The sequence below is a fragment of the Mus caroli genome, chromosome 7 (genome assembly GCF_900094665.2).
Source record: "Mus caroli chromosome 7, CAROLI_EIJ_v1.1, whole genome shotgun sequence".
NCBI lineage: Eukaryota > Metazoa > Chordata > Mammalia > Rodentia > Muridae > Mus > Mus caroli.
Window position 1 is genome coordinate 113,246,224 of NC_034576.1, and position 22,500 is coordinate 113,268,723.

Consider the following 22,500-nt stretch of genomic DNA (forward strand, 5'->3'; position numbering starts at 1 on the left):
CCCCAGCCTCCCACCCCAGCCTCCCAGGGTTTGGCTTTTCAGATTCCATACAACAGCCTTTAGACTTTCAACTCCCTCAAGTGCTGGCCTCTATCTCCTGATGACATAAGCCTGACAACAGACAGCATAACAGAGACCCTGCCCCTCCCACACTCCAGCACTGTGATCACTGTCACGGCCCTGGCCATCAAGTGTGACAACTCTCTCCTGTGGCTCTTTCTTTGGGCTTAAGGAACACACTGTAGCTCTAAAACAGATCATTAGAAGGTTTTTTAAAAACAAACAAAACAAAACAAAACAAGCCCACTGACATGGAGAACTCTGAACACGCAGCTCTCCCAGAGGCCTGATGGGAAGCTACACATGGACAAAAAACCAACAACCACTCTTCATCCAGGGTCAGGTCGCCCTCCACTTGCTCAGAAGCAATGTCCCCTCCTCTCTCCTCTTTCCTCTAGATCTCCCCATGGACCCGAATCCTGAGCCTGCAGCACCGTGATCATCAGGGGAATCCTCCTGAATTTTGTGCTCCCCTTTATGGACTGGCCTGTGAGGGATTTGTAACTGCCTGCTTCCTAAAAGGGCTAGCGGCCAGATATCAATAAAAATACTCAGAGGCTCAGAGAATTAAAAGTAACAGCTGACAAAGGAAGCAGGGGCAAGGGAGACCCCTGAGCTACAGAGGATGGCTCTACGCCCCAGGGGAATCTCCAGGCTCTGATGGAGCAGGATCATTGAAAGTGTCGCAGAGCAGAGAGCAGCTAACAGTTAAATAACCTGAAATAGACCCTGCGCTCTAACAGGAGCAAAGCGGGAGGGAGATTTCATAATTCAGGACTTTCCGAGTTCATGCAGAGAAGGAATCCATGTACGTGAATACATGTATGTTGTATTGTATGTTATCATGCTCTTTACACATCAGGATTTGGGATGGCCTTTGCTTTGCTTTCTTTTTTATTTTTAATTTTTAAAGTTCATTATATATTAATTATCATTATTAGAGTGGGGAGGGGCTTGTGTGTGAAGATCAAAGGTCAACTTTGTGGGATCTGCTCTCTCCCGTGTTACACACTTTGTGGGATCTGCTCTCTCCCGTGTTACACACTTTGCCATGCTGCTCATCTGCTGCTTCTTCTCCTTTGTTTTCAGGGCTTGGGAGGTGGCTCAATAGGTAAACAGGGTTTGCTTGTGAACATGAATATCTGAGTTGGGTAAAGGTGTTGGCTAAGTGAGCATTTATCTAAATGTGGAGTCACACACATTTTGTTGTTGTTGTTAATTGTTTGTTTGTTTTAAAGGCATGATCACACCTGTAACCAAAGCCCTGAAGGCTCTGGAGACAAGTGTGTTACTCGATTTGCTGGTGAGCAAAGCAACAGTGAGACCCTGTCTCAAGAGAATAAAACTGAAAGTAACAGAGGAAGAAGCTCAACACCCTCTTCTGGCCTCCACCTGGGTGTATGGCATGCAGGCTACACACACTATACACACACTACACAACACACACATGGACGGTTTTTTTAAAAGGTTCATTTTATTTGTATGTGTGTGTTGGTGGTGGTAGTGGTGGTGGTGTGTGTGTTGTTGTTGTTTGTGTGTGTGTGTGTGTGTGTGTGTGTGTGTGTGTGTGATCTTAAATAACAGGCATTTATCTTCTAATGCCTTAGGGCTGGAAGTCCAAAATCAAACTCTGTCTGGTTTTGTCCTAATGATGTCTCCTGGCTTACAGGTAGCTCCATTTCTACTGTGTGGTACTCCATTTCTCATGTGGTATTGGGGATGGAGAGGGAATGAGGAGACAAGGGAGAGACTCTACATAATAGGAAAAATATTTTCAAAAGGGATATTTGATGAGAGACTAATATACAAGGATAAAGAATTATTATTTCTCAATAATTAAAAAAAACACAATTTTAAATGGGTGAAACGTTTAAATAGTCATCTCTCTAGAGAATTTACACAAATGAGCAACTAAGACGTAGAGCCTGGGAGATGGCTCAGTGGATAAAACCTGCTTGCTATGTGGGCGTGAACATCTGAGTTTGGAATCCCAGCACACACATTTTTAAAAAGCACACATTTTGACCATCTGCAAAAACATTAAAAATCAAAGATGCTCAACCACCAAGGAAATGGAACTCAGCACAACAACACAACATCAACCCACCCAGCAGGAGGGAAGCCATGCCTGGTACTGGAGGCCTAGCCAAGTGCTAGTGACGTCATGGAGCTTGGAGGGGAGAACCCACAACCCCCAATTCACTACCCAAACATCATCCCTAACTGCATTGTACATATTTGTCCTTGTACCCACACTCAGTGTGGTCCTCAGCCCTCATCAAGGGAGCTTCTCTTTGCAACAGTCAGAGACCATCACAGGAAAGCACAATCAATCAAAATGTAGAGTTATAGAGCCCAGTCCCATGGTACGAAACAACTACACCTAAGGCTTTTGGGACATTGTGGAAGAGGGGGTGGGAAGGTTATGAGAATCAGAGGAACAGGGAGTTTGCTGTGGGACTGTGTCTCCTAGCAATGTCAAGCTACACTATAAAGGTTCACCAACATGGCTGCCTAAACATAAACGAGGATGACACCAATATACACCAAAGTGGAGAGGGGGGAAGATCACAAGGCCTTGGCCTTACAGGCAACTAAGGAATGCTGAGAGTGGGAAAAAGACTTCTCCAGGGAAGAAAATACCTATTAGTTATCAAATACCAAATGGTCAGCCATTAAAATATACACATCATAGATGTACAAGTACATTACATGGAATACACAGATTGTATTTATGTATTTAGAAATGTGTGTGTGTGTGTATGAATGACAACAACTAATGAAAAAAGAGGTCATGGATTTAAAAGACCGAGGAAGGATACATGGGAGGGTTTGGAAGGAGAAAAGGGAAGAGCGAAATAGCGTAAGTATAATCTTAATTTTAAAACAATTTAAGGAATACAATGGCAGTTCAAACACATTATAGTGGCAAAAATCACAGAGCCAGATAACAAATTTGATGAGGATGTAAAAAAATTAGAGCGCATATATTGTTAATGGAAGCAGTAAATAGTGAGAACACCTTGGCATTTCTTCTAAAAGTTTAACAGAACCACACTGATCCACCAGTTCTACTCCTTGAATTTACCCAGGAGAAAAGGGAACATATGTCTACACAAAACACATGCACAATGTCCACAGCAGCCTTTCCTGCAATCACAAAAGGGTGGATACACACTCTATGCTCCTTATGTAATCAATGGCTGAACAAAAGATGGTGTAACTGTACAACAGAATACTGCTCAGTCTAGAACAAGTACATGCTAGACTATGCATCTGAGCCGAGGTGAGGCGGGTCAGGGGCTAGAGAGATGGCTCAGTAGTTAAAAACATATACTGTTCTTGCAAAGGACCCAAATTAGATTCCCAGCACCCATATCTGACAGCTTACAACCATCGGTAACTGCAACTCCAGGAGGATCCAACACCTCTCCTGGCCTCCACAGGTACTGCACTCATGTGTACATAACTCATCTCACACACATGCATAACTAAAAAATAATAAAAATAGTAGCTTCATGTGGGACTCCTAGCGGCAGAATCAGGGGCTATCTCTGACTCTGTTGCCTGCCTCTGGGACTCACTCCCATCATTGCCTTAATGAGCCTCAATAGGAGAAGGTGTGCCTAGTCTTACTGAAACTTGAAGTGCCAGGGCTGGTAGATATACATGGGAGGCCTCCCCTTTTCTGAAGAGCAAGAGAGGAAGAGTAGATGGGGGGGAGCAGAGGTAAGGGGGTATGACTGGGAGGAGATGGTGGAGGGGAAACTGTGGCCAACATGTAAAGTTAATTAATTAATTAATTATTAAAAATAACAAATAAAAAGATGAAACATTCAAAGCATTGTGCTAAATGAAAGAAACCCTTCACAAATGACACACTGTATGACTTCATTCATATGAAATTTCAGAATACAAGGTAGACTGTGGCTACTTAGGGCAGGGGGATAGTAGCAATGAGGAGTGGCTGTTAACGAGAAGAGAGTTTCGTGAGGTTGATGGACTCCATTGTAATAATGACTACATGACCCTGATTGCACTGAAAGCCAAGTGTCGTCACTGAATCAATGATGCATTGATATGGGGCATGGATTGCATTTTAATAAAGCTGGTTTAAAACCTGAGAGAGAGTATGCAAGCTGGCCCTACATTTTTACCTCTGTGAGAAGTTTCCTCAAACATCAAAGGTGTAGACTGGGGTCAAAGTTCAGTGAGAGTGCTTGCCTGCCACGTGCAGATACTGAGTTCGCCCCCAACTCTGCAGAACCAAACCAAGGCATAAAGACAGACGACATCAGGTGACACGGATCTAAATCTAAGTGTACATAATGTAAGACAAATGGGCGAGAGAAGAGATGGTGTTTGCTTCTCTGATAGGGTCAGGTTGGACAATGTGAAGGGAAAGACACGAAAGAGCCTGAAAGAAAAGGAAAGGAGAAGAGACAGGACTTATCAAAACTACTGCAGGCAGATGAATACAGGTGGGGCCAGAACAAACTGGGATGCCAGTCTAGACAAGATCGCAGGTGCATTCGAAAACACACACACACACACATGCATGCACGAACTCACTCATACACATGAATGCACACACACAAATTTATACACACACATGCACATACATGCACACATAACACACACTCTAACACACACACTCACATGCACACACACATGCATGCACATACTCATTCACACAAATGTACACACACTCCCACACACAAATGCACGCACACATACACACACGTGTGTGCACTCACACACACAAATGCACACATATGTACACACACACTCATACACATACACACACATCAGTTTCAAAATAGGACTTTTGGGGCTGGGGAAGGGTATATACCACTTCTCATGGAATAAAATTGGAATTCTGTCAGCAAAGGCATTTACAAAGATACGCTTTATGAGCACAGCACAAACGGGGACTGTGTCTTGCAGTTCACTTCTTGAAGTCAAACAGAGGCAGGATTTACTCCACAGTCAGAGATTCCCAGACCTGTTTCGTCCTCATCAGTAGGGAGAGACTTAGGGAAGCAGGACTGTGAGCTATTCCAAGCTCATGAGGCCACTCCTCTGGGATTTCAGCTGAGAACTTCCCAGAGATGCTCTGGCCACCTCCCTGTCCACCCCCTCCTAGCGTGTCCACCACAATGAGGACATCATCTGTTACACTGACCCCCTCGCTTAAGGCTCTCCTGCTGCTGATGGATACCTGGAAAAAAAAGTGAAGCTGAGCGGGAAGGGGAGCTGTGATCTCCACAGTGTTGGCTTCCTCACAACTCAGCCGAAAGCAAAGGCCAGAGAAGTTTCTGGATGTTTTTGTTCTGATCCCTCCCCCTGCCCCCTAAACTTTAGGCTTAGCTGTCCAGTGTGCCTGAAATGACCTTGCTATTTCCCAAGATGGCAGTCTGGAGAAGCTAGTGTTGAGTGTTTCCAATGCTGGGTACGATGGAGAAACAGGAAGCAGTCTTGGGAGGAAAGGGCATAGGCAAGAGCTTGCAGATTCCAAGCATGCTACACCAACGCTGGGTGGAGAGCAGCCCTCAAGCTCCTTCAGGGCTCCCTAAATGTCCACCATTTGAAGCAGCAGTAAACTAATGTGATTCTGTCTCCAAAAATAGTCCTCAGGGCATCTAAAATTGCCTTCCATCCTTAGCCCGGCCAGTCCCTCAGGAATGATGTCGCTATTTCTAAAACATCCCTGTTTTCCCAGCATGCCTTTCTCAGATCCTAACTTCCATCCTGGCTGCCCTAGGCTGTCCTGGTTCATTCCCCTTTTGCCTGGTCCCTCGCTGCCCTACATTGACCGAGTTGCCTCCCAAGTAGGAAATTCTCAAGTTGTGCCTTCCACTTGTTACTGAACTGGAGACCTTTAACCTGACACGTGGCTTAGGAGAGCAGAAACACCCACCTGGGAAACTCCTTGCACTTTGGAGGTACAGACAAGAGGAGTTCAAGGCCAGCCTGGGCCACAAAAGGAGTCTGAGGCCAGCCTGAGCTCCATGAGACTCTTAATAAAAATGATAATGATGATGATAGTAATAATAACAGTAATAATGATAATGATGAAATAAATTAAAAAATATATATAGTCCCTTGGAGAAGTGCTGTGGGTGGTTTTCTGTCTCTTCATTCCTAAGGATGAAGGTTCAAAGTGAAATCACATTCCTACAGGGGCTGAACTTCTCTTATTCTGGGAGTTGGAGGTATCTCTTTGCTTCCTCCATATACAGGTTTATCTGTTCTGGAAATATACAGTATGTGATTTTGTGTCATTTTGAAGCTCATCTGTGTTGTAGCATTTATTGGAACTTCAATTCTTTCTATAGCTGACTAATATTCCATTGTAAAGCTCTCTCATATTTTGTTTATACATTTATCAGTTATAGACATGTGGGTTATCTCTGCCTGTTAGCTATTGGAAATTGTACTGTTATAAATATTACTATACCCACTTCTGTTGGAACATCTATTTTCAGATGTTTTATGTAAATGCCTAAAAGTGGAACTTCCAAGTCATGTGACTTAATCTCATTGCCTCTCGTCCTCACCCAACACAAGTAGTCTTTGTTTAGATGACGTCGAGAGATGAGAGGCCACAGTTCCTTGGTGGGATTTCATCATGCTCTCTCACCCTGTCCGTATGGCTGTTTTAATCTCTATCTTTGTTTGGAACCTTTCCATTGCTCAAACAATTTCCTGTCTAGTGCCAAACACATGCATACAATAACTGCCAGGCATATACTGTTAGGTCTCTCCTCTAGGTACAGAAGGGACTTAGCAAGACCACATGGCCATGAAGGTCCAGCCAAGACTAATACTCCAACCCAGCCCTTTCCACACCATCATAGGGCCCTCTGTTCATCTGTCCCTCTCTAGAAGGCCATTTTTGAAATAGCTGCCTTTCTGGAGTCAGTTCTGAAATGGGATCACCATGGTTTAGACACAGCCCCTGCTGGATGATGGGTCAGGCCCGGGCAGGCACCTGTGAACACTGCCACAAAACTAACATTTTTTTTTAAATCTTATTTTGCAGTACTGAAGATGAAATCAGGATCCCTGGACATGCTAGGCAAGTGCTCTGCCACCAAACTGTATTCCTGGCACATTTTCAACATTTTAATTTTAAGCCCACTAAGTTGCCGAAGCTGGCCCTGGATTCACAATTCTCAGCCTCTCCGATGCTAAGGTCACATGTTTACACCACTAGGCCTGGAGGGCATCTCATTTCTAATCTGCCTTTCTCCTGAGGCAGATTCTGCCCATGCCCTGGAGAATAATGTGTACCTTTCCTGGGTATTCCACTACTGTCTAGAATCCTAGCTGTGTGGTATCTTCTCATCGTTCCACCAAGGTGACCCTAATGTAGCCCACAGCTCAGCCAAAGTGCTATGGATTTCCTCCTTGGTCTTTTGCTGGTCACAGGCGTGCCCCCTCCCTTCTCAAGGAGAAATCAGTTCTTGGACTAAGGAATCCTAGTGACCTTCAAATCGAAGTGATAGAGCCATGCTGGCCTGTGTACTGGAGGCTTCCAGCCCTAGTGTTTCACATCTGCATGGGAACGGGAGATAACAAAAAATAAGACAGGCAAGAGATGACAGGACACAGTGTCAAGCTTCCCTGCTCACAGGAGGCCTGCCACAGGCCTGGAGTCATCCATGCTTCCAATGAGCAGATGCCATTTCAAACAAGGAAGCTGGTACCATGATGCTTCCAGAGTCCCAGGTGATGAGAGTCTATGGGAAGCCACAAGCCCCCGGAGCCCATTTCCCCTATTCTCACCCACCATCTGCCTTCGCTGGTGGTTCTGCAGGAATCTGTAGGTATTTGGTGATCTACCCCACATCCATTTAAGCACAAACACCAGACTAGCCATTCCTGAGCATGTTAAGTGAAGGTAAGAGCTCTGAAAAGCAAGAGGGCACATGATAGGCTTCAGCTCTGCATGGCATCTCCAAGTTCTTAGGGCACAAACGCACAAGATTAATCTCCAAAATGGTATGACAGAACTTAGTGTCTTCCAGCCTTATTTGGTCAAGCCATTTTTTCTAGGCCAAGTGTCCCCTGTAAAACATAAGTCTGGGGTGCCCTAAGGCCTTTTGGATTAGACAGTATCTGGAGGTGGGAGAGGATGGTGTCTGTAAGAATAATCATTTAGGGTTGTAACTAGATCTGTGTCAGCTCTGGGCTGAGGGCTGGCTTCCTATAGAGATGGCTCCAGAACACTGGTGCCTCGGAAGGAAACCAGGAGCAGTTACCCAGAAGAGGATTAACGGCCATTTGTCTCACTTGTCCCTGTGGGATGGCATAGAGGAGGAGGGTGCACAGTGTCATCCAGGAGTGTTGACATTCTCAGGGCTTTTGAATGCTGGATACAGCTTCCATAGTGGACTGTGTATGGCTGTGTGTATGCACATGTGTGCATGTGTATGTGAAGTCCAGAGGTCAGGAGGCATTCACCTTGCTTTTTTCTTTGTTTGAGACATGGTCTCTTGTTGGGACTAACCAAGTAGGCCTAGGTTGGCTATCCAATGAGACCAAAGGATTGACCTGTTTCCCCCTGTTTCCCCTCCTGGTGCTGGTGTTATAAGCATATACCGCCACATGTAGCTTTGTGTAGGTTCTGGAAATCCAACTTAGATCCTCGTGTTCACAAAGCGAGCACTTTACTGACTGAGCCCTCTCCTGAGAGTCTATACCGGACTTGCTAAGGTTTAAGAGAAACTGTGTGTTTCCTGGGATCCAGCCACTCTCCGTGTGTCAGAGGACAGATTTATAGACTGTGGCCAGGGCCTGGTGAAGGTTCAGAGTGTGAAGTTGTGCGTGTGTGGCAGCCCTCAGAATTCTGCAGCTGTCCCTCAACTCCAGGTGATGCTGGCACTACAGTCTCCAGATGTATTCAAGGTAACCAGGTAACATGGACAGCACTAGCTTCTTTATCAGATACAGAAGGACCAGGGCCAAGAACCCACAAAAGTGCTTGGATTCCAACATCATAAGGAAAAAAACAGACTTTTAGGTGAAAGAATGTTTCAGTAGATAAGTTTATCTTCCCACCAGCCTAGAAAATAACACTAAGTTTGGGTTTATTATTTAGTCTCTTTAGCCGAGGATGACCTTAGCCTCCTGAACCTCTTCCTCCACCTCTTGAGAGCTGGGATTCCAGATGTGGGCCATCACTCCCTGTTTTATGGGATGGAACACAGGGCTCTGTGCATACTAAGCAAATATTCAACCAACTGAGCCGCATTCCTAGTCTGTAAATATTTTCCTGAAGGAGGAAGAGACCCATGAAGACAAAGTTCCTGAGGTCCACAAGATGCTAATGAGGACCTGGGGGCAGAGCAGGTGGCAGTGAACTTGGTTATGCCACCTAATCATGGCTAGAACTGAACTCTGGAGACCACCTGAAAAGCCACACAGGTCCAGGGTCTATAGTCATTGGGAGGATATAGGAAAGCATCAAAGCCCGTGCTGGGTGGGTGAGTGTTGGCTGCAAGTCTCCTGGGTCTTCCTGAGTTCAACAGTTCTCCTCCCCTTTGGGAACTTTGAAGGTGTGCCCAAGGTCTGCTGGACTCCTCCCAATTCTGATGTCTACAAGGTCTATCCCTTCCCAGGAACTGAACTCCAGGACCTATGAGTACTCTCCTGCTCCCAAAGCCAGAGAACCTGGAACAACTGAACCCATAGCATGAGGAAAGGAACCAGGCTACCACAGCTTTGCTAAGGATGAAAACAAGACCATCGGCTCTGATCTGAGAGGCGAATGTCTAAACCGAAGCATGAATCAAGCGCCTTGTTAACCAAATGATGGGAAACAGGCATTCCTCCAACAGTAAATGTTTCTTTAAGCACAGACTGATGCCAGCCCAGCTGTCCCCAGGGGCACTGCAGAGCCTTTCAGAGAGTGAGCCATAACAGCTGGCTCTTAAACACACCTGCAAGGCCCCTCCTTGTCACCTGCACAGTATCTGTCACAATTATTGCCCTGGGATGGCCTGAATCATACAACTGTCGGGTAGATCCTTGCAGAATAAACAGTTTATGGTGAGGAATTGAGCCCCTGGAAAAAAAACAAGAGTTTGCCCACGGGCACAGCATGAGCCAGGCTCAGAAGCAGGGATCACCCTTGTATGTTAGCTCCCTTTCTTCTCAGGACAGGGCACACCAGGAGTGGGTATTGAACAACCACAACCTTCTCTGTTTTCAAACCTGGGAGGCTGGGAGGGTCCTCTTGTCTACTCATGCTCTGCCTGCCATGGACCCATGAAAACCCTGCCACATTACTACCATGCCTTATCATTTCTGGAAACCCACAATAAGCAAATGAGCAGGCTTTTTTTTTTTTTTTTGGTTTTTTTTTTTTTTTTTTTTTTTTTTTTTTTTTTTTTTTGGTTTTTCGAGACAGGGTTTCTCTGTATAGCTCTGGCTGTCCTGGAGCTCACTTTGTAGACCAGGCTGGCCTTGAACTCAGAAATCCGCCTGCCTCTGCCTCTCAAGTGCTGGGATTAAAGGCAAACACCACCATGGGGCTGAGTGTTTTGTCAGCATGTATGCAGGTACCACCATATGTATTCAGTGCCCATGGAGACCAGAGGAGTGTTTGATTCCCTGGAACTGGAGTTACAAATGGTTGTAAGTCGCCATTAGAGTCCCGGGGTGAGGGGGCCACACTCATGCAACTAATGCTCTTAACCCCTGAGCCTTCTCTCCAGCCCCCTGGGCTAACCTTCAACATCTTACTAACTCAACCTACACTTCCCCCCTGGGCTGGTCAACTCCCAAATGTGAATTCCACCTCCCCCTGCACTTGCTATTTATTGTATTGCTCTTGCTTTCTCTCTCCCTCTCTGACAGGGTCTTTCTTTGGAGTTGGTTTGGAAATCACTATGTAGCCCAGACTGGCCTCAGACTCATAGAGATCTGCCTGCCTCTGCCTCCCAACTGCTGGGATTAGAATTTTTATCCCTCAGCCGGCGTGGTGACGCACACCTTTAATTCCAGCACTCAGGAGGCAGAGTCAGGCAGATTTCTGAGTTTGAGGCCAGCCTGGTCTACAAAGTGAGTTCCAGGACAGCCAAGGCTATACAGAGAAACCCTGTCTCGGAAAAAAAATTTCTATCCCTCAATGTGCTGGGTGCACTTGGCAACCAAGGCAATGCAGTGTTGGCACTGTTACTTCCCACCTGTGTGATCCTGGCTCAACTTTCTTTAAAAGGAGGGAGATAGCACAATCAACTACCTCACAGAGAGCAAAAATATGAAATAATATAGATAATGCACCAGACACAGTATTTAGCTGACACTCAATAAATGCTGGTATTATAGTAATGATAATAACAAGCATGTTGTTGTTGTTATTGTTGTTGTTGTTATCATCACACACACACACACACACACACACATCACTATAGACTTCAGCAAATGGATTCTTCCTCTCTGAACTCTGGAAAGGTGCTTTGTGTGCATAAATGACTTTGGTGCCTTCCAAACGGTAGAAGTGCTGATCTAAGGACAATGTGCCAAGCATCTCTGGGTCTAACACATGAAATCCTTGAAACCCAACACCTCCCATACCTGTTTTCCTCTGCTGGGACCAGCAGAACTAAGAAAAAATCTGCTCCTGAGTCAAGGAAAGTCCTAGACAGCCAAACCTGTGTTGTATATGTTGGCCATACAGGGCCAAGAATGAGGAGGAAAGGCTGCTGTCCAGTGGGTAAGGGTAAAACCCCCACACATGATGAATACCATTCTCTGTGCCTGCAATGGGCCAGAAAGGCATCTCCAAGTCAACAAGTCAAAGCTTCTTTTGAAGACACTGCTGGTTTTAGCAGTTTCCCCTTCTTGAGGAAACCCTGCATATAAGGCCATGTTTCTCCACCTTCCTAATGCTTGCGACCCTTTAATACTCCTCATGTTGTGGTGACCCCAACCATAAAATTATTTTCATTGCCTTCATAACTGTAATTTTGCTACTGTTATAAATCACAATGTAAATATCTGATATGCAAGATGTCTGCTATGTAAACCCTATGAAAGGGGTGTTCAACCCCCCACATACACAAAGGGGTCAGGACTCACAGGTTGAGAACCATTGATAGAACCACAACCACATTCTGTTCCCTGACCACTGACTATCCCTGCTGATCTCACACTGGGTCATTCAAGATCTTTCTTCTGAAAACTTAGAGACCAGAAATCACCAGAACCTGGGCAGGCTGGGTCTGTGTCCTAGAGCAATGGCTCTCATTGTACAGTTGGCCCACCCATGAAGTATGAGACATGCCAGGCCTACAGGTCAGGTGCATGCAGACAATCCTACCATTTGGGTGATTAGGCAGGAGGATCATGACTTCAAGTCCAGTCTAGGCAACATAACAAGATCTTGTCTCCAAAATAAGCAAAACAAACAAACAAACATACATACATACAAGATAGCCCAACAGAATATAGGGGGAAAAACTTGGAAACTGTTTTCTATTTTTATTTTTAAAATAGAAACAAATGAACTTTCTTAATATTTCATAACTATTTCCCAGTAGTGGCATCATGTGTCCATATGTTGAAAGGTCACTGTCATGACCGGCACAATGTCTATCTTGGCGACAATTGTTCTTCATTGTCAACTTGATTGGGTTCAGAAACACCTAGGCCATTGGTGAGGCACACCCATGGGTATGTTGTGAGGACATTTCCAGAGAGATGATCCACTCCAAATATGGGCAGCACCTATGAACTGGGTCCTGGACTGAATACAAGGGAGAAAGGAGAAAGCCAACCGAACACCAGACTCCCCCTTCCTGTGTGTACTTCCTGATCTGCCCAGTGAGCAAGCAGCTCACCCTGCCAGTCTCAAGCTGCTGCCATGGCCATGGTTTCCAACATGATGGACTCTATCCTCAAACTGAGGAGCTGAACTCAAATCCTCACACTTTTACCTGAGCCCTTTCCTCGGGCCTAATCGTGATGATTTAAAAGAGGGCTTTACATGTGCAACGGTTTAGATAAATACCCCGTTTCCTCTTCATAGTGACCTTTTGAGAAGTCCTACTGATAAAATTATAGGATGAGGAGGGAAAAGAGAGAGGTCAGGCCTTTTGCCTAAAGGCACAAGGCAACCTCTCTGCCTCTGTTAAGCCTCTGGCAACTTCTGTTTAGTTTGTCAGCAAGAGACGTGGCTAAGGCCTGTGTGTCCCTCCAAACAGGAGGCCACTCTGGGAACTGCATTGCCCCAGCACATACTGCAGTCTGTAAGCAGTGTGCATGCTCATCCCTCACGGGATTGAGTTACCCAAACACTACCAGCTCTGTTACCCGTTGTTCCACCAGCTGTTGGCTAACTGGGTCTTTGCACATAACCCTGCTCAGTTTTGCCCCGCCTATTCGTCTATTTACTTAATATTCTTTCAATGAGAAATGAACCAAGGTCAAAATCTGGGCTCTACCACTTACTAAATTCATGTTGTTGGGTAAGTTCCTTGTCCTTCCCTCCCTGTGCCTGATCTGTATGCTGAAGACCACAATGGCAGCTGCCTGGAAGGGTTGCCATGATAGCTTCATGAGCCACCTCTGTGAAGCACTGGCCATCATTCAGCACACAGCAGGCATTCCGTGTGTGCCAGCAACCACTGTTGCATTTATTTAAAAGGGAAACTACATTCTATCTAAAGTGATAAGAGTCAGCACCAGCTAACACAAATAGAGAGCTAGAAACACCATCAAAACAAGTTACTACACTCCAGCTACTGCCCACCAAAGATGCTGTACCAAGACCTGCCCGCCCTCGTTTTACCAAGAAGAGAGACGAGGAAGTGTCAAAAAGCTGTTGACCTCACACCAGGCTCTAATGAGGGTGAGCACTTCCCAATCTGCACAGGCCTGTCCCGGTTTTAGCAATTCTCATTCCCAGAAACTGGTCTTCAAATATAGAATCCCTCCTTGGGTACAAAAGACCAAGAAGACCTAGAAATAGGTCTGTGTGATTCCCGTTAGGTGAAGCTGGCCAGTGGCCCACTAGCAGACATCAGGCCACACAGCACATATCCACCTCTGAGAACTACAAATGCTGCAAACACGGAGCAGTAGCCATGTCGCGTGTATCCCTCAGATAGTCCTCTAGGGAAGCCCACATTGCAAACACCACCAACAGGAAGGCTGATTAAACGTCCACCGCTAACATGACTCTGCATGGTGAATCCATAGCGAAACCATTGTGCTTGAAGAATAATTAACACTACAGACAGGAGATCACCGTGGGATGTGCAACTAAGAAAAACTCAGGTCTCAGCTTTATAAAACTATAGAACAATATAAAGACTCTACAGGGCTGGGCTATATATAGCTCAGGTGGTAGGCTGCTTGCTTAGTGTTCATGTTTGTTTTCTGTTGCTGAGATAAAACCACAAACAAAAGCAACATGGGGAGAGCATAGCCAAAGCAGGAACTCAAGGCAAGAGCTCCATGGAGAAACCACAGAGTAGTGTTGCTTGCTTCCTGCAGCTTGCTCAGCTACCTGTCTTATAGAGCCCAGGCTCACTCACTTGGGCCCTTCCACATCAATCATCAATTAAGAAAATGCTCCCACAGACATGGCCATGGGCCAGTCTAATAGAGGCAACTTCTCAGTTGAGATTCCTTCTTCCCAGGTAGTCTTAGGTTTGGGTCACGTTGACAAAAATAACTATGACTCCCTGACCACACCAAGCCCTAAGTTTGATAAGCTGCAACACATGTACTGAGAGTAATGGTGACTACAGAGGCATAAGATCAGAAGTTCACAGTCATCTTCAGCTACCTGTTGAGTTTGAGGCCAGTCTGAGCTACCTAAGACCTGGTCTCAAAAGATAGAAAAGGGCAGAGAGGAGAAGGGCAGAGAGAAGCGTGTAGATGTATCTCTCAAGACATGCCCAATCACACCATCTCAGGAGCTAAGCCGAGTCTGCCCTGGTCAATAGTTACATGATAAAAGTATAAATAGGAAATCTACTGTAATGGTGGCAATACTAATCTCCAAATGATGAGATTCTGAAGTGCTTCTTCTCCTTATAACTATTTCTGAATTTATTTTTATTCTCATTTCTATATTTCCCCCAAGAAAGTTTAGTAGGAGCAAAGACTATTTTTACTACTGGAAAATAACTGAATAAAAATTATAAAGGAAAATAATAAGAAGTAATCAGTGCTGATTAAGACCAGTTCCTTTTGTAGTAACAGCTTTAATTATATTATTAAGTATAGTTGTTATTGAAAAGATATTTGGCTGAGTTTAACATTGTTTTGACAATTTCATACACAATACATCATGATCAAATTCACCCTCAACACTCACCCTTATTCCCACCCTCAATTCCTGCTCCCCTCTTCTCCATTAGTCTTCATCTTCTGTGCCGTTTTAAATTTTTATTTATTTTTTGACTCACTGAGTTAACTAAGGTCGCCTCTGTAAGCATGGGTAAGGGGGTTACTTCCTAGAGTCTAGGCAACTTAATGTCTACACCAAGGAAGAAAATGACACCAGATTCCCATTAACTGCCAACAGTCTCAGGGAGGGGCGGAGCTTCATGAGCCCCTCCCTCATCCATGATGGAATGTAGAAGGGTCCAATCCTATGCCCAAGCCCAGTCTTAGCCACCTTTTTGCATTTGTCACTGGCAGAGGGAGCTTTTCTGCCACTTGGTTTTTATTTCCCCTAGAGAAACCCCAGGCAGGGAAGGCAAGGTTTGCTCCAGGTCATAGTCCAAGGTCACAAGCTAGAGTTACCTCTGCTCAGGTGCCAGGTCCTAAGTCTATCATGTGAGACAGACCTGGAGTGTCACCTGAAGCCCCAAATCCACAGTGCTGGTATGATGGTTACTTTTCCTCTCTCCTTGATTTCCCATTTGGATAGCAGCACTCGGTAACTCCTGGGACTTGAGTTACTAGCTACAGGCAGGGTGACATCGACTGCAGAAGTTGCCTGGTCCTAGAGAGAAGCAGCCTGAACTGGAACCCAGCACTAGCAGCAGCATCTGTGTGCTTCTAAGCTAGAGCATCCTGAGTCTGAGTTGTAACATAACCACCGACTTGAAGAACACATGGGGACCAGGTCTGAGCACACAGGAGCAACTCAGTTACCATCCTTTTCTCCTCCTTTCCTTTGCATTTACTATACTCAGTTCTCCATCTCCCTCCCTGCTCTGGCTCAGCTCCTCAAGGTGCAAGGGCGGTTATTATCTCTCTACCTGGACCCTTAAACAGACTGTCAAACCACACTGAAGACGGCTGCCTAGCCCAGTGACCCTGTGGGGGCTACTTGGTTGAAAACGCAGGGAGGGATATATAGACAGGACCTCTACATGCAGCATCTTTTAAGCCAGACAGCAAGATTCTGGCCAGCAGAAGCAAGTGCTCGGTAAACCCGAGTCCTTTTAACCAAGACAAATCTTAGACGTGTTGTATCTGTTCATTCATCCAGAAATGATTGAGTCTGAACACTCAGTAGGTTCCCAGTATCATTTGGGGCCTGGGACACACAGTATGACTCTGTTTTACAGACTTCAATCTTCTGGCTAGAACCCATTCATCATGTAAACAATACAGTTTCCTCCACAGACTCCCAGAATGCTTTATCCCCAAACTAAGAGCCCTGGGACATACTGGGAACTGGGAATCATTGGTTCTAATCTACCTAAGATACTGGGTCACTCTGTGGCACTAAACACCTTCAAGTGTCCTACCTAAAGGGACAGCTAAAGCTGTCCTAGCAATGCTGTGGGGTCATGTGACACTTCATGTGACAGCTCTGGATGTAGCATGAGTATCTGTGCTCCTACCACCATCCTCTCAGAAACAGGACCCAGCAGAGGTGAATGGAGCAGGGGTGTGTGGGGGATGGGAGGTGTCAAGAGCAGAACCCCTAGAGATGGCCAACTGAGGTCACGTCAGCTGTGGGACTTCTCTGTGGCTCAGCAAATACATTTATGGGCAATGTCTTGTTGATGTTGTGGCAATTGGCACAGTTTTCCTTCTGAGAGGGACATACAGGGTTCATGGAAATGACATGCCACCACACATATGGAAGGAGACATGGGCTTGAACACAGACAGTCATCTCCAACACATGCACACACCTGCCACTGAATTATGAACCAAATATAACAGAGACAACTGCATTACCACTTAGCTGAAAACCAGAGGCCACTATTGGAGGTGCTCACAGTTGTCAGGTGGGGACTGATGTAGGCGTGCTTTCAAATCCTAGCTCTGACCTTCTTGTGTGATGTAGGCAAGATGCTGAGATGATGAGGAACTGCACGTGCCCCGCTAGTGTGTATCACCTCTTGTTGCGAGAGAGGCTCTTCCTCCCAAGGCCCGCCTCACTCCTGCTCTAGCCTGGCAGCGCTAGCAGCTTTCTCCCTCTCCGGGCAAAATACAGCTCAGCCAAGTTCAGGGCTGCCTCGCTTTCTATGCCACCCGAGAGCTGTCTGAAGAGTGTTAAAGAGCAGCAGCTGTCACTTGTGGAGGCAGGAGCGCCAGCCAGGGGTCCCAGGGCCATGCTGCTGTTTATGCAGACTATGAGGCCTCTCCAGCTTTTACAACTGTTTACTGTGCAGGAAGCAGCCCAGCAGCTGGGCTTTTCCTGAGCCTCGCTCTGCTACCCTCTCTTTGAGAAAGTCGGCCCAAGTGCCACTCACTCTAGGACCTCTGGAGAGTTGCAGGCTAAGATATAGGCACACACACACACACACACTCACACACATACATATATACGGGGGGCGGGGGGAGAGAGAGAGAGAGAGAGAGAGAGAGAGAGAGAGAGAGAGAGAGCTGTGAAAGGGGACATGATGTGGTGGGACAGGGGACAGGTAGAAAAAGAGAGATGTGACCAGAGCACAGGTCAGGAAGGTGAAGCATAGAAATGGACAGAGTCAATGGTGAAGATGGCTGGACAAACGGATTCACATGCAAGACTTGAGAGGGAACAAAGGAGAGACACGGGATGCCCAAGGGAAGAAAGGCCAGCCTGCCTGCTTTGCACAGCACTGGGCATTTCTCTACTGTCACAAAGGATCCTGCAGGAGAGCCAGGAGTAAGGGGCTTAGTGAACAGTCACCTTTACCCCAAACTGTGCGTGCTTTCCAACAGCAAGTAGAAGGGGCAGGATTTAGTGAGGATCGTGGGTTTCACTTCTTATTTAAAACTTAAGACAGCAACAATAAAAAGACTCTGCTAAAATATCACCCAACCAGGCCACCTCCCCTGCAACTTAAAGTTAAGTGCCCCCATCCCAGCGCCCTGTACCTTTAAGGAGGAGAAGACGCCTCTCTGCTTCCCTCAGGCTGAAGAGGCAGGTTATTCTAGGCAATAGCGATGACTTACCTAAAACTGAGTTATTCCCCTTTCCTCCCGGCCAGCCTCTCTTCACTCTGGGGAGCTTTTACCATTTAAGGTCAATGTTACATCTGGCTCCAGAGCTCCAAGCTGAAAAGCTCTGGCTGCAGAGCCCCGGCTGCCTGCCTCCTCCTCAGAGAGGGGCTGGATGAGGGGCTGGGACTGGGAACCAGTGTTCCACCAGGGCCCCCTGCAGCCTGGCTCTGGGCTGAAAGCAGGAGAAGCCTTCCAGCCAGCCTAGGGTTCAAGGAAGGTTGGGCCTGAATAGTAGCCCCTAACCCTGGGCTTTTGCAAGGGGCACCCCCATAGCCGATGGCAGTGCCTTGGGGCAGGGAGCAGTTGAAGATGCTGGACTCTGTCTGTGCCAGAGGGGAATGAAGGGGACATCTGCAGACCAGCCTCCCACCCCTGAGTGTCCAGCAAGCATGTGAGCCTAGATAAGATCCTGGCTCACCGCCAGGAGAAGCTGGGAATGTTTCCTGTCCCAGGGATTTGGAGGCGGAGGCTGCTCCCATCTTAAACCCTCGGGATTGCTAGAGAGAATAGGGGCATGGTGAAGGGGATTAACTAAGTCCAAGCCTGGCAGCAGCCCCAGGGGTCAGTCCCAGCTCTTCTACTTAACCGCCCTGTAGCCTTAACATAGCAAGTCTCAGTCTATTCATCTCTGAAGTGGGACAATAGTGAAAAATCAGGACACTGTGGGTTAGGGACTCATAGGTACTAGAAAGGCACGGAAGAGTTTCCAACCCTGAGTTCCCTCAACTCAGGTGGGGAAAGCTGCCTTTCTTCTGCCATGCTTGATCTTCATCCTCAATACAGTCCAAGCCTGGGATCACAGACTGTCAACCCTAACACAACCACATGGGGGCCCCACAGCCCCTTCTGCAGTTAGAGACAGCCACAGAGAAGCCCTTGGGAGGGGTGGCCAGATAAGCAGATACTCAAATTTAAATCTCAAACGAAATGCTATTATTTCCATATAAGGATGCCCCCAAATACATACTTGTACCACAAGATTGTGTGTTGCTCATTTGAAGTTAAATGAAACTGGGCATTTTTACTGGCTAAACCTGAGAACTCCACAGCGGATTCCCTTGTTGGTCCTATGTGAGAGCTCTAAAGGATATTACAGGAACCCCTGGGAGCCAGAGGCTAAAACTGAACCTAAGGCTTTGCAAGCTTGTGAGTGTGTGCACACTTTCGTATGTGTGTAAGCCTCTTAGGAAACACTCTATTCCTAACAGTGCATTTGATACTTTTCCTGGAAGCAAGTGTCTATCTCACAAGTGTCTTCTCAAACAGAATCATTACATCTTTCTTTTGAAAAGGAAATCGAGGCTCAAAGAAATAGATCAGCTCTTCAGATGCTCTGCAGCCTGAGTGCCAGGGCCTAGACATGAGCTTAGGTGGTTCCATCTACAACTCCTTCCTCTTTACCACCTACCACCCTCTCCACCATGGCTCTAACCGCAGGGGTCCTGCACGGCCTTGGTGAGTCTCTGAGCCCAGCACTTGGTTGTGTTTCTCTTGGTGGTAGCCCAAAGCTTTCACCAAGACTCACAAAGCAGTCACCAAGTGACTTTTTAAAACTCACTTCAATTGCAAGCATTTTATAAAACATCACTTGTGCAAAGTGGAGCAGACTCTATAAGAGGACACATCAGGGCTGACAAGGTTATAAGGCTTGTGCCCTTTGACCCAGTTCTACTTCTAGGAATTTGTTTTATAAACAACTCCCACACTAGGGAAATGACAGATGAGCATGATTCCCCGCTGCAGCGTTGTTTATAAAAGCAAGGGATTAGGAATGGCATAAATGTCCGCTACTTGGGGGCCATAAAAGAAGATGGGTGCAGCCATAACAAAGGAGACAGGAGTTCTTGCTGTAGTGATGGGAAAAGCCGCCCAGACAGTGGTTCTCAATCTGTGGGTCACGACCCCACTGGGTTTGCATATCAGACATCCTGTATGTCATAGATTTACATTACAATTCATAACATAGCAAAATTACAGTTATGAAGTACCAATGAAATAATTTTATGGTTGGGGGCTTACCACATAATAAGGAACTGTATTAAAGGGTCAAAACATTAGAAAGGTTGAGAGCCACTGCTCTGAGATGTATTAGTACATGGGGAGATACTGAAAAGAACACCTTCTACCACATGGGTGGGGAAAAGTGTATGTAGATGTGTATTTACATACATACAAAGACACTTATGTCGATTCATGTATACCCACATTCATGTGTGTGTGTGTGTGTGTGTGTGTGTGTGTGTGTGTGTGTGTGAATACAAAAGCTGTCACAAAAGTCAATAATAGTAAAACACTACCCATAGGAAAGGTATCTAAGTTGTGGGGCTAGTGAGATGGCCCAAGGGGTAAAGGTTCCTGCTGGCAAGTCTGGCCACCTAAATTCAATTCCCAGGACCCAGATGGTGGAAGGGAGAACTGACTCCAGCAAGGTGTCCTCTGACCTCTGACCTCTTCATGCCCACCATGGCATGCACATACATGCACACATAAAATAAAAATGAAATAAAAAAATTAAAGACTAACCACTGTATCCACTGTGTCTTGGTTGTGCATTTAAAGTATTGGGCCACAGGAATAAGTCACGAGTTCACGTTCAATAATAACAGTGATAATAAAGAATAAGGCAAAAAGCCTTGCTCTGGGCAGAGAAGTAATTAGCTTGTCTCCCAGCACACCTCCTCCAACGGTCAGGGATGCTGGGAAGATCCCGGCTAAAGGTTATTTGGTGGTGTGTGTTTTGACTTTTATTTTGGACTAATTACAGGCACACAGGAAGTTATACAAACAGTAGAGAGCCCCAACTCCTCCTTCATCAGCTTCTCCCAGTGGTGGCGCTTAGATCATAGTTATGTATTTCAGAAGGGGAAAATGACATCGAGGTGTTACTGTTAGCTAGATACTCTTAGCCCATGGTTATTATTCAAGTATAATCTTTTCATTCATGCACTCAAGATGTTCACTGATACAAAGGGGCAGCAGAGACGGTTAAGAGCATGCGCCACTATGTCACAGGACTCCAACTTTAGGTCCCAACATGCTCACAGCGATCTGTAACTCCAGGGGATCCAACAGCCCCTCTGACTTCCGAGGGCCCCTGCACTCACATGCACAGACACATACAAATGCACATAACTAAAATAACAATTAATGCATCGTTAATTCCACATGCATATGCTCACATACATGCACACACAAAATAAAAAAGAAATAAAAAATTTTATTTATTTATTTTTTTAGAGGCAGGTTGACCATCTGTGAGTTCCAGGACAGCCTGATCTACAGTGCAAGTTTCAGGACAGTCAGGGTTGTTATATAGAGAAACCCTGTCTCAACGAGCAACAACAACAACAACAAAAGTTTAAAAAGTGTTGCTTGGATACCTTTGATAAGCTGACTCAAGACTGGCTAACAAAATGTGATAAGGATACCTGTGGTCTATCTGTGCCCTCTCAGTGACCCCTAAAGTCATGTGACAGTAGCATCACGGAGGCCTAGGATCCAGCAATGCACAAGGAGTGCTGACCACAGCTCTAAAAAAGGAACTGTGTCCCTTGCTGTCCTGGTCACGGAGCTTCACAGCTTGCCTGAAAGCTGACTTTTAATCCTTAAAAGAACATAAGCAATTACTCTGGCTATATTTATCCATGTTCCTGGAGCCACACAGGGATTTGGCCTCACTCTACCAAAATCTTCAGCTCATCACTCAGCCCATCAGCGACCGTCATGTGTCCTCGGCACAAAAGCAAAGGGCCAATTGAGGCAGGCTGGCCCACAGCTCAGGGAGGCTCTTCACTGGCCATCTGACCTTTGGCCAGGGAAGAAGTTTTAAGGCCCAGGAAAACAAAAGCTCATCCTGGGACAGAGGGACGCCAAGGGAAGAGACATGGCTTCCTGCCAAGAATGCAACCAGCCCTGGGGTTGATTGCTGGACAGCTTCTCTGGGAGCTTGTCCTGTTAACTTAGGGACTCCCAGAAGTCTCAGCACTTAGCTGGCCCTAAGTGAAGGGACAATGAGAGGCCAACTCAG

General features: G+C 46.1%; 1 protein-coding gene across 2 annotated transcripts in view; it reads right to left on the reverse strand.

Moving 5' to 3' along the window:
* Positions 1-18,795, reverse strand: part of Mrvi1 (murine retrovirus integration site 1 homolog) — a 114,135-nt gene extending 95,340 nt beyond the window's left edge. Inside the window, exon 1 of one of the 2 annotated variants that reach the window (XM_029479807.1) lies at positions 18,426-18,795. The gene's annotated coding sequence lies outside the window, so the exon portion shown is untranslated. Of the gene's footprint in view, positions 1-18,347 lie in introns of both variants that reach the window. The other variant, XM_021167038.2, reaches the window with a different exon arrangement.
* Positions 18,796-22,500: the final 3,705 nt, after the last annotated feature.